The following is a 12566-nucleotide window of genomic DNA, read 5'->3' as shown; positions in this document are numbered from 1 at the left end:
ATCTTATACATTTTTCATTCATTATTTCTAAACAGTTAGTAAATTAGTGTGTTGGAAAAATAATAATTATGATTTTTGTACATTTTTAATTGATAATCTATATATGGTTGGATTAATACATATTTATCTCAAATTGTTAGTTTTTTATAACAATATATTTGTACTTTAATAATAAAAAGTGTTATAGGTTTTTGAAAAAGTATGTAATTTTTGAAAACTAAAATAAACTATATTATAATCACAATCAAATTCCTCTTTCAAAATATTCAGAAATAATTTAACACATTATTTAACAAATATTTTAAAATGCATAAATATGAATTATTTACAGATTGAATCTTTATAAAATAATTATGTTTTTGGTTTGCATGGAAATACATTAGAAAGTATTACATACTTTAATTAAAAAATAAAATATAAACTTAAATTCATATTTTTCAAACGATTTTTTTAAAATTAAAAAACAGTATTTTGTAAACTATATTTTTTATTTCAATAGTACAGTCAAATCTGTTGTTTTTCTAAAAGTACTAAACATTTGTTTTCTATATTTCGTTAATCCCTTTTTTGACCATACCATATTTTTACTGTTGGCATCTTTGTAATCCATATTTGTGTTATTTACATTATATTATCAATATTTTTTATATCTATATTTTTATAGGATATTTTTCTGCCACAGTATTTTTTATAGTTGATATATTCCAATAACACAAACAAAAAATAGCCACATAGCCACACAATAAATACAGCTGCTCACACACCCACTCACACACTGATACAGACAGTCACACACCCACTCAGATCACACAGATAGTATTCCCCATTAGTAGTGCAACTATGATACTAATCTAACTTTTGTAGTAGATTAGTATATATGTTTAACACACATAAACTCTTTAAAACACTTACACTCACTGGATGATGTCATCAGTGATATCATGAGTGATGTCATTTGAGATGTCATCAGTGATTTCACTGACCATGTAATGAGTGATGTAATTTGTGAGGTCATAAGCAGTGCATTACAGGGGTGTAAGTAATAGTTAGCTTAGGTAACTATAACTGTTGAATTTTACTGGTTCCGTACGAGAGAAATCTGAACCTAACTATAACGTCCCTGTAACCTTTGATTTTTTAAGTGAATATCTATGTTTAAAAAAAATTCTATTTCCTAACTACAACATCCCTATAGCCTTTGTTTTTTAAGTCAATTTCTAAGTTTTCTTAAATTCTATTTCCTAACTATAAATTCCCCGTAACCTTTGTTTTTTTTAAATGAATTTCGATGGTTTTTTGACTAATACTTGCATTTGCAGAGTGGTGGAGAAAGGTGGCAGGGCCTGTGACAAGCTCTCAGCAATCCCACTGTGTAGCACTTACTGGAGGTAACAGGAGGAGTTCTTAGCCCCCAAGGACCCTCAGCATCCAAGGGGACTTTATCCCCAAATCAGTAGTGTGTCATGAGGTGCATTTGCAGAGTGGTGGAGAAAGGAAGTGTGGTCTCCGAAGACTTCTCAGCAATCCCGCTGTGTGGGACTTACTGGAAGTAACAGGAGGGGTCCCTAGCCCCCAAGGACCCTTAGCATCCAAGGGGACTTCACCCCCCAACTAGCAGTGTGCCAGGAGGCGCATTTGCAGAGTGGTGGAGAAAGGGGGTGGGCCTCCTATGACCTCTCAGCAATCCTGCTAGGTGGGGATTACTGGAGGTAATAGGAGGGGTTGTTGGCCCCCAAGAACATTCAATAGCCAAGGGGACTTCATCCCTCAAGCAGTTGTGTACCAGGAGGTGTGTTAGCAGAGTGTTGGAGAAAGGGGGAGGGCCTCTGAACACCTCTCAGCAATCACACTGTGTGGGACCTACTGGAGGTAACAGGAGGAGTTGTTAACCCCCAAGGACCCTCAGGAGCCAAGGGGACTTCAGCCCCCAACCAGCTGTGTACCATGAGGCCCCATTTCAAAGGGGTTGATAAAGGGGGTGGGACCTCCGGTGACTTCTCCTGGGCGGCAAACTTTTAATTTTTTTCATTTGTATTAGGTGAGGGTGGCCCTCCTTCCCCTGGCTGATTTTGGCCCCTGGAACCCCATCCCCATTTTACAATGGAGACGGGCTGCCTCAGTACCCCCATCCAAGGGGCCGATTTCGGCCCCCAGGGACCCCATCCCTGGTACCCACCATATGCAAATGTGGGAGGAGGCACTTGGCCTCTATCTTTGTGCCGATTTTGGCCCCGGGGACCCAATCCCTGAGACCTAGTCATATGCAAATGGGGGAAGGAGGCACATGGCCCACCCCCAGGCCATCCAGGGCACCAAGTTACCTCAGTTGAGGACTGCTGGGGAAGCCTCAAGGCCCCTGTGGTCCGGTTCGGCCCGCACCTCCTGCAGGAGCTGACATTGCTTTGACACAAAGGGAGCAGCTAAACATGCAGCTCCTTGTGCATGAAAGCAATTGTCTTCTGTTTCCCCGCTTGCATCTCTGCTGGCTGAGAAACAGACAAAACCTCAGCTCTCAGCAAGAGGGCCAGGTCCCACTTGCTGACAGCAGAATGTTTGCTCTGACTTGGTGGGAGCTGTCAAAGCTACCGTCAAGTCAGAGCATGTGGCGGGAGCTGTCAAAGCTCCTGTTAAGTCAGAGCAAACTTCTATGTCCTGGGGTGGGCATCTGGGACATAGCAGGAGCCTGCCCTGGGGGTGGCGCCTCCCAGGGACATTATTGGCTCCATAAGGGGGACCTGCACGGTCCCCTCCTTTCTTCTATTTGCCCTGGGGATGTGATGGTCCTCTGGACTCAAAGGGGTTCTGTGCATCCCCCACATCATAATTATAAAAAAGACCCAGGGAAGTGGTGGTCCATGGGGCTCAGGGGTGTCCGCGCAGGTCTCTGCATCATAATTTGTAAAAGCAAAAGGAGGAGGTGGTCTCTGAGGCTTGAGGGGGTCCACACGGCCCCTGCCTCAAAATTAAAAAAAAGCTCTGGGAATGTGGTGGTCCAGGGGGCCATGCTGGACCCCTGCATTAATTTGCTGTTTCACCCTGGGGAGGTGTCAGTACCCCCGCATTTATTTAAAAACGTTTGCCCTGGGGAGGTTGTGGTCTGCAGGGCATGGGGTGCTGCGCAGGCACCCCAGCACAATTAAATATAAGTGCCCCAGAGGGGTGGGAGTCCCTGGGGCTTTGTATAAGCCTAGGAGGGGGACCCATGTGGCCCCCTTCTTCATTTCCTTCACACCCCTGGGATTTGGCCCACCCTTGGGCTTTAAAATAAGGACAAGCAGGGACCCCACAAAATCTAATTAAACAATACTTTTTACCTCTGGCGGGGTCCCTGTGAGTCCCTCCACCATATCTGGTGGGTCAGGGTATTCCTACCCTACCTCCTTTTCATAATTCTTTGCTTTATTTTGTTGAACTCAAATCAAATCAAATTTTAGAAGGATCTGCGAGTCCACTGCAAGGACTCACGTCCCCAGATATCTATATTTTTAAAACTTTAATATCTCTGAAACTACTGAATGGATTTACACCAAATCAGAAAAGCACACTTTCTGGACCAACATCTATATTTCTGTAAATTTGTGGTAATTCTGTTCAGCAGATCAGGCTGTAGCCGTGTTCAAAAAATGAAAAAACCCTTGTCATTGACAAAGGCCGTCATTGCGTAACGCCTTGGTCAGCAAGGGTGATCAAATAAAGCAATTTGAATTAGACTCAAGTGTATGCTACCGGCACGGATGGGTTCTTTTCATATATATATATATATTAGGCTCCAAGAACTCCACTCGAAGAATGAAGGAGACCGCACTCAGCAAGATTTCTCGATGCGATTAATTTATTGCATTATTTCTCGAGATAGCAGCAGTAACAGCAGGACGCGTTTCGGCGTTCGCGCCTTTTTCGACTGAAGTTACACTGTGCAGTTTACGTGAGCAGTATTATATCCGGTTCACACAATCTAGTTCCGGTTCACTAGATCAAAAACATAGTGAAAAGACTGCAAATACAGTTAAATATCGGACTTTTGTTCACTTAAAGAAAATAATATATATATTGCATCATAAATTAAATACAGTCCTAAAGTTCATTAATGCAAGTGAAAAAAGCACTTAGGAACAAACGATGTAAATACATCAATAGGCGGTCAATTTTGGGTGAATTGTTACCCTAGATGAGTCAAATCAACCCACAATGATTAACAAGTCATAATTCTGAATACAACAAAAATAAATAAATATATGCAATTCATTTCAGACCTTTGAAACATAATTGAGCCCTATATATATATATATATATATTCACTTAAAAAACCATAGGTCTCACACATGTTATAGTTAGCTGGGCATTTCCTTCGAAAAAAACCAATGAAATTCCCCCGTTCTAGTTAGTGCAGGCAACTATAACTCACGCGACCGCAATCCGCTGCTGATGACGTCAGATATTACATCACTGTATTTAGACACTTACTTACCCATGTCTTCTTCCATTCATCTTTAGATATACATATATTACAATTTTTTTTTTCAGAAAGACACATATGTCATCAGTGATGTAATATCTGACGTCATCAGCAGCGGATTGCGGTCGCGTGAGTTATAGTTGCCTGCACTAACTAGAACGGGGGAATTTCATTGGTTTTTTTTCGAAGGAAATGCCCAGCTAACTATAACATGTGTGAAACCTATGGTTTTTTAAGTGAATTTGCAAGGTTTTTTAAATGCTAATTCCTAACTATAACGTGTGTGAAACCTATGGTTTTTTCAGTGAATTTGTACGTTTTTTTAAATGCTAAGTTATGTATTTATTAATATATTTTTTTAAACAAAACTTTTTCACGGCGCGTTTAAAACTACAAGAACATAATAGTAACATGTATATGTTAAATTACAAGAATTGTTTGAACCTTTTGTATGATTTTAAGTCTATCATCGTTTGTTTATATGACAGCCCTGAAGAAGCGCAGTGGGCGCGAAACAGGTGTTGGCATTACTGTGATATTTCTTTGTAAACTTGACCTCAAAAGAAACAAGAATAACACTTTAAAAGATGAATGAATAAGAAGATGAATCTCCTTGTATTATTGAGATTGTGAATATATACAGTTCTCAGATTTGTTTGTGTTGGATATATTTGAATAACACTGGTGGGGACCAGTGTCTGAGACAGTGGGGCACCGGGCAATTTACCTGTAACTCAAATTTTGTATTATAATAATATTTATAACAGGTGCAAGGTGCCATTACGTGTAAGTGTTTATATAAGACTCTGTTCTTACAGTGGCAAAACACTTTGATAAACGTGAAAGATCTATTATCAGGAGCATTAGGGACAGGAAATGGGGCTGCTAAAGAAAACAAAAAAGTCCTAAAGATCTGTTTAATAAATTAGAAAGACTACAGAAAAAAGAATCTGCTAAATGGTGAGACGCTATGACTCTTAGAAAATATTTAGATGCAGATAGGACGCCTAGAGGCCTTATGATTAATATCTTTCCAGCTGTAGAAGATCTTGATGAGCAAAAGGCAGAAAAATGGGAAGAAAGACTTAAAACAACATCTAAAGATCTCATGATAATGCTTATTGAATTTGCAGAAGATGAGAGAAAGATGGTATTAGCTGAAATAGAAAATACTAAGAAAGAGATAGATAATCTCAACTGTCCAGACAATACGGTGAAAAATTATGAGATTTTAGATAAAATAATGGACTCTTATCAAGTGGAACTAAAAGAAAAAAAGAGGGTGAAATTTGCTAGAGATGAAAGAGACTACAAATATGGCAGAGTATATACTTATGGCAGAAAATTTGATGGGTCTATACGTAGCGATGAGAGAAGCAATAGAAATTTTACAAAAGGAACAGTGAGGAATATAATTTCTAGTGATACTTCAAGCACTGGCTTAAGTAGCAGTGAATCAGACTTGGAGAGATCTAATAGAGAGAAATTAGGACCTGGAGCTAGAACTTCTTCTTTTTGAAAGGAACTCAAAAGAATGCGGAGAGTACAATTTCAAACAGGAGGGAAGGATCGAGAACAGGATATGAGAGAAGGAGAGGGAGCAAAGGAGGGGGGACTAGGGCCTACCGTAGAAGACAGAAACAGAGACGGAGTAAGAACCAGGTCTTAACTACAGAGAGAGACTGTAATGAGGAAGTAGAAAATTTGATAGTCAACCTATCGAACAAAACCTTGACTGAAGAAGAAATAAGTGGTCTTAAAATGGGTTTAAGGTTTGCACCTTCGCACAAATGGGATGACTTGCAAGCTAAAGTGGATGTAAATAGATTTGCACGAACTTTGAAACTGAAGAAATACTTTCTGAACAAACCAGATTTGAAACAAACTGTGTGTATAGAAAAAGATATTAGCGAAATGTCTATAACAGAACTCAATGATATCGGATGTCTTGTTAATTTGGATGAAGAAACTAATTGTGACATAAAAGACATTGCCTTAGATTTAAAAATTGTAACTGATTACAGCATACCAAGCAAATTAAAACCTAAATCAAAGTTTGTACCTCCCATGAAAGGAGAGAATGTGATTGATGTATTTACCAACCTTCTCATGAAAGATTTTGATAAAGACATATCAAGTAAGTGTAAGCATAACGTTAATAAAGATGAATTTCAAGCATTACGAAACTTGCGTAATGACACAAGTGTTATTATCAGACAAGCAGACAAAGGGGGCAATGTAGTGGTTTTAAACCACAGTGATTATCATAATGAAGCATTGAAACAACTTAGAGATTGTGCGAGCTATGGTAAAGCTAACTTATCCCAGATAACAAACTCAAAAGAGACCATCAAAAATACACTCAAAATTTATCTAGACAAAAAACTGATAGATATGGATGAATATAACTATCTAGGGGTAGATAAAGCAAAGACTCTCATTATCTATTTTCTCCCAAAAATACACAAAGGGGGGAAAACACCACCGGGACAGCCAATAACATCAGGTATAGGTAGTATGACAGAACATATATCAGAATATATCGATATGTTTCTGACGCCGTTTGTTAAAACACTTGCTTCATATATCAAAGACACATAAGATTTTTTGCGACAAATGGGAAATATCAATTGGGAGAAAGGAATGATTCTTGTGACTATGGATGTCAATAGCCTTTATACTAGTATCAAGCATGATAAAGTAATTGAAGCCGTTAAATATTTTTTATATACTAAGTCTGCCAGGTATTTACAACACTCAAACATGATACTAGATTTTTTTAATCTAGTCCTCTCTAACAACTTTTTTTATTATAGAGATGATTTGTATCATCAGAAAACTGGAACACCTATGGGGGTGAAATTCGCACCATCATATGCTAATTTATTTATGTGACATTACGAAAGAGAACATGCATGGAAGCTTGGAGAAATCTATGATGACAATATTATCTACTGGGGTAGATATATAGACGATATATTTATTATTTGGAAAGGGAGTGAAGATAAACTGAAACTTTTTCATAATCATTTAAATAACAACAACTACAACATAACTGTCACTCTTGAATATAATAAAGAGAAAATTGTTTTTTTAGATGTGGAAATGTATGTGGCTTATGGACACTTAGAGTCAAGGCTTTTTCGGAAACCTACATCGACGAATTCGATATTACATGCCAGATCTGGGCATCTAAAAAGGCAGATTGATAACATTCCATATGGGGAATTTTTAAGAGCCAAAAGAAACTGTAGTGAAGACAAAGAGTACCAAAGCATAAGTCAAGACATAACAGAAAGATTCCTAAAGAGAGAATATGAAAAAAGAATTGTAGATAAAGCCAGAATTAGAGCGCAGAAAGTGACAAGAGAAGTATTACTGAATGACAGACCTAGACCTAAAGAGGACAAAAAAGAAGTGATTAGATACATCACCACATACAGTGAAGGAAACAACAGGGTGTTCAGTTCTCTTTGTAAACATTTGGACATACTAACGTTAGATAAAGAAATTTCAGAACTTTTAGGCAATAAACCTAAAATGGTTTACAAAAAAGCACCAACACTTAGGAATATTTTAAGTCCTAGTGATACTCGTACATTCATTGTACAGAAAAAAAGGTAATGAACAACAGATAAGGGTCAGAAATATATTAACAACAGGATCATATAGATGCAACCAATGTATCTGTTGTAAATACGTCATTGATAAAACTAAAATATTTAATGACCATACCTACAGGAATACATATAAAATTAAGGCCTTCATTAATTGTAACACAAGTCACTGTATGTACTTAATGACATGTATATGTAGTAAGATACATGTGGGCTCATCTATGAGAAAGTTAAAAACTAGGTGGATGGAACATCTTAGAGCAATTAAAAACAGTGATCCGAAATATCCAATGGCTGTTCATTTCAAAGAAAAACATAAACGGAATGAAGTAGGAGATATTCAATTTATGGGCATAGAACAAGTTACCACAGATAGAAGAGGTGGAGACCTAGAAGCAAAACTAAGATCTAGGGAAACCTATTGGATCAATAAACTACAGGCTGTACAATTTGGGTTAAATGTGGATCGTGAAATATATACACTGTTGGGTTAAGTATGACTTTAGGTATCTCTAGATAGATTGAATATGCAACAAATTTCATCCTTTTTTACTATATATTTTTGTTATGGAATATCCAAAACCCTGTATAGATCACGACCTCCTGTATAATTAGAACAGTGATGAATACAAGTAGGCACAGCGTTCTTCTTACAACTGAAGCTCTAATATAATATGAAAGTCTAATAAATCTCTGTATTAAAGAAACAATCATAACATAATGATAACTTTGAAGGTACATTTCCCTGACTGAGTGATAATTTGGAGATTATTCTTTAGTATAAGAACAGCTGCTATCAAGCTAACAAATGAGTAATGTGCAATGTGTAATTTATTGTAATAGAAAAATGTGTTGATGTAATAGACTTACTTGTCAATAGGGGCAGCGCTTTGTAGTTTACTACTAAGGAGAATGTGTTTCACTTGTCAAACTAGATAGCTCACCACGTTTAAACGGACACATACGGAGGAGTTATTGTTGGGGGTTCGGTTTCGATCATGGAGATCAAGAAGCGAAAACCAAAACTAAATACTTAAATATATTTTGTAATCATTTGTATAGTATTTTCTTTATTGTCTATTTCTGTGAATGACGTAATTTTGACAATAATTTTAATTGTTGTGTTTGAAGTCGAAAAGCCTGCTGGTAGTCGACCAATTAGTATTTTATTGGATTAGAAATATGTTGATGAAACAGTCTTGCCTGTTAAATGAGATAGCTCACCGCACTAAAACTGAGTATTACCAAGGAGTTGGTTAGGGGTTAGGTTTTAGTATGGAGACAAAAAATTAAATACCAAAATATTCTTTATATTTTTTTCTTTGTAACCGTTCAATCTTCACTAAGGATAATTTAGAACAACTTGAATCTTATATTTGTTTTTTTATGTAAGAGATTTATCACATAAATTTAGAAGTAGACTTTTCAATTTACGATAAACTACATAGATTTTAGATAATGCTCCCGTTTTCCCGCCTTTAATTTGAATACGTCAATTACGGGAGGAGTATATAAAGCGGAAATAAACAACATTGGGTTACCCGCGAAATTTGACGGAGATAACGATTGCAGGACGCTGACAGCCTAGCGGTAAGAAGTAGGCCGCAATACTTAGATTTTGGTTCTGTTAGAATCTTTGTTGAATAACTTAATAGTTCTGAGAATATTAGTCGTATTTTAGAATTCATACTCATAGGTTATCTTCACTACGAAAACAGGGAAGTATAGTAGATGTGGTCTTAATATCTAGCTCGGAGAAATGATCCTTAATCGGATCCTTATGACCAACATCAATTTAACTTGAAGGCAGTATCTAGCAGTAGTATGCTTATGATAATCACAAACTTAAAAATTTAAATATTTATAATCTAATCACAATAATGTTCTCACTTGATCCGTGAATACTGTGTAAATATTGGATCTTGAATTATTTTCAGATCTTATCAAGGAACGCTAGCCGAAATACAAAATCAAAAATGAATTATTACTTTGATGACAAGCCTAATCTTTGGAATATACATAAATACTAAGGTGAGACTACAATAAAATTCTAATGGTGAAAATATTATTAGAGAAGAACTTTGGATAAATATATAGTCAAACAAACTTAAAATAAGTATATGTTATTATAGGAACTTTTTTCAAACAAGGGGAACCAACATCTTTACGGAGGATTTTCTCCGAGAAATATATCTAGAAATAGGACTGAGAAGTGATCTTGAGGTAAACTATGCTCCAGTCCTAAGTAAAAATTGTAAAAAAAATTGTAAATTTATATTCGAATTATGTAACAACTGAAGTATAATTATGTAATGGTTAGTCTAACCAAAGACCATATGTATCACAAATATGCAACCCCATTTATCTTCATGTATAAAAAATTATTTGTTTTGGAATAATTTGTTTAAAACTACAAGAACATAATAGTAACATGTATATGTTAAATTACAAGAATTGTTTGAACCTTTTGTATGATTTTAAGTATATCACTTTTTGTTCATATGACAGCCCTGAAGAAGCGCAGTGGGCGCGAAACACGTGTTGGCATTAGTGTGATATTTCTTTGTAAACTTGACCTCAAAAGAAACAAGAATAAAACATCAAAAGATGAATGAATAGGAAGATGAATCTCCTTGTATTATTGAGATTGTAAATATATACAGTTCTCAGATTTGTTTGTGTTGGATATATATATATAATAGTACGTGTTTTCTGGTGGAATATTGAAGGTGTCTGGCGCACCATGGCAGGCCCGACCCGGGAGGCTGTGGCGCTTTTTTCGTCAGGAGTTCGTTTGGAGTTTATGGTAAAGGAGCGCCCGCCAGCTGCACAAATGAACATGAACGGAGTATTGACGGCAGGGTCGCTTGTGAGAGGCCCGCTTATATTCTGGATAATGGACTTTGAATCAGCCAGGGTTTGCGGTTGGATTCCTATGTGCTGGCTGGAAATTTGAACAGTAACAAGATATCGATGGCAGGGCCACTGAGAAGAGGCCCGCTTCTATTTTGGAAAGTGGACAATTTGTCGGCCAGTATTGGGAAATCCATTTGCACGCAGTGCTTCCAGGAATATTATTTTCAAGGCGAGTATGAATATGTTAAGAGCTGAGTTGGAGCGGTTCAGTCTTCATTTGGAACTATTCAATGAATATGTGATGAAATTGCAAGGCACGATGTGGAAACAAGCTTATTTTCAAATTGAGAACAATTAATGATTGTACACGAGCAGCAGAAATGGAGCATTATGGGATTTGTGGTCAAGGTGACTGCAAAATTATTAAACTTGAGGCATGAAAGGATGGTAAATTGATAATACTATATTTACAAAGGATGAACTTACAAATCAAAGAATACTTTCCACCTAAGCCTGAGTTAAAACTTAAAAATTAATTCACTGCTGCTTTAAATTGTATGTGGGCTATTAGTCCGTTCTCAATGTTTATAGCTTTTGAATATTTAAAAAGAACCAATGAACTGACCCAATGTTTACGTGCATTTGACAAAGACTCGCATGAGTTGAAACGCGTTATGCCCTCTGTTTGCCTGGAAATAAATTACTTTACGAAGCACTGTTGGTGTGGCCTGCATCACGTTACCAAATAGTACGTGTTTTCTGGTGGAATATATATATATATATATGAATCAAGCAAGCTGTCCTTGCGGGAGGAGCACTCGTTAGCTGGTGCCGGCAGCGGGGTAAGGACAAACCTCGCAATTGTATCAAAACCAAATTTGAGAAAACAAGACGCCGCACTCTTCCTGGATATTTGAAGATGAGATTTATTTTTCGCTCTTCACCTACGCGTTTCGAACTTCAACAGTTCTTGTTCACGGTAGTATACATAAGTCCCTTTTTACTTTCCATTATTTATACCAAATCTCCGCATAGCCGACAATGAGGCATTGTGGGTATGGTAGTTTATATAAAACATGCAAAATCACATGAGATTCAAATCGAGTCTAAACCACTGAATGAACATTTTTACCATGATATCGGCATAATTCTCAAGTTATTGTTACAGAGATGGATGAGTTTTGTACTTATGATAATTGCTTACTGTCAATATACGGATTCATAAGCACTGCGTTTAGTCGCAATTAAACACATGCAAAAGGTTTGCATGTGTAATCAGCAGTACAATACTTTGTGTCAGGTATTCTCGGCTGAGTGCCATACATGCCTTGATATGCCAGATTGTGGCGTAGTGACAAACATGTGTGATCAACAGTACAATACTTTGTGTCAGGTATTCTCGGCTGAGTGCCATACATGCCATGATATGCCAGATTGTGGCGCAGTGACAAACAGTGGCTCAGACACCAAAAACGAAACAACTTGTTTTTCTTTTCTCAATATTTTCAATCTGAGTGATCAAATCATACATTCATGTTTACTAAATTTATTCTAATATGTGACAGTGAGGCCATGTTTAGTGAATGTTAAAGTCTAGCATGTGCTTACAGTTGCACTTAAAGTTCTTACAGGTGTAA

The 12566-nt window shown here is 36.9% G+C and overlaps 1 long non-coding RNA gene across 1 annotated transcript in view; it reads left to right on the top strand.

The window, feature by feature from the left end:
- LOC146834731 (uncharacterized) overlaps positions 1 to 11627 on the top strand; it is a 39667-nt gene extending 28040 nt beyond the window's left edge. Inside the window, exons 3-4 of the long non-coding RNA XR_014960327.1 lie at positions 10011 to 10104; positions 10582 to 11627. This is a non-coding gene — a long non-coding RNA (uncharacterized LOC146834731). The remainder of the gene's footprint in view (positions 1 to 10010; positions 10105 to 10581) is intronic.
- Positions 11628 to 12566: the final 939 nt, after the last annotated feature.

Source organism: Triturus cristatus, chromosome 4_2, assembly GCF_964204655.1.
Source record: "Triturus cristatus chromosome 4_2, aTriCri1.1, whole genome shotgun sequence".
NCBI classification, from domain to species: Eukaryota; Metazoa; Chordata; class Amphibia; order Caudata; family Salamandridae; genus Triturus; species Triturus cristatus.
This window is presented reverse-complemented; position numbering and strand designations above follow the sequence as displayed.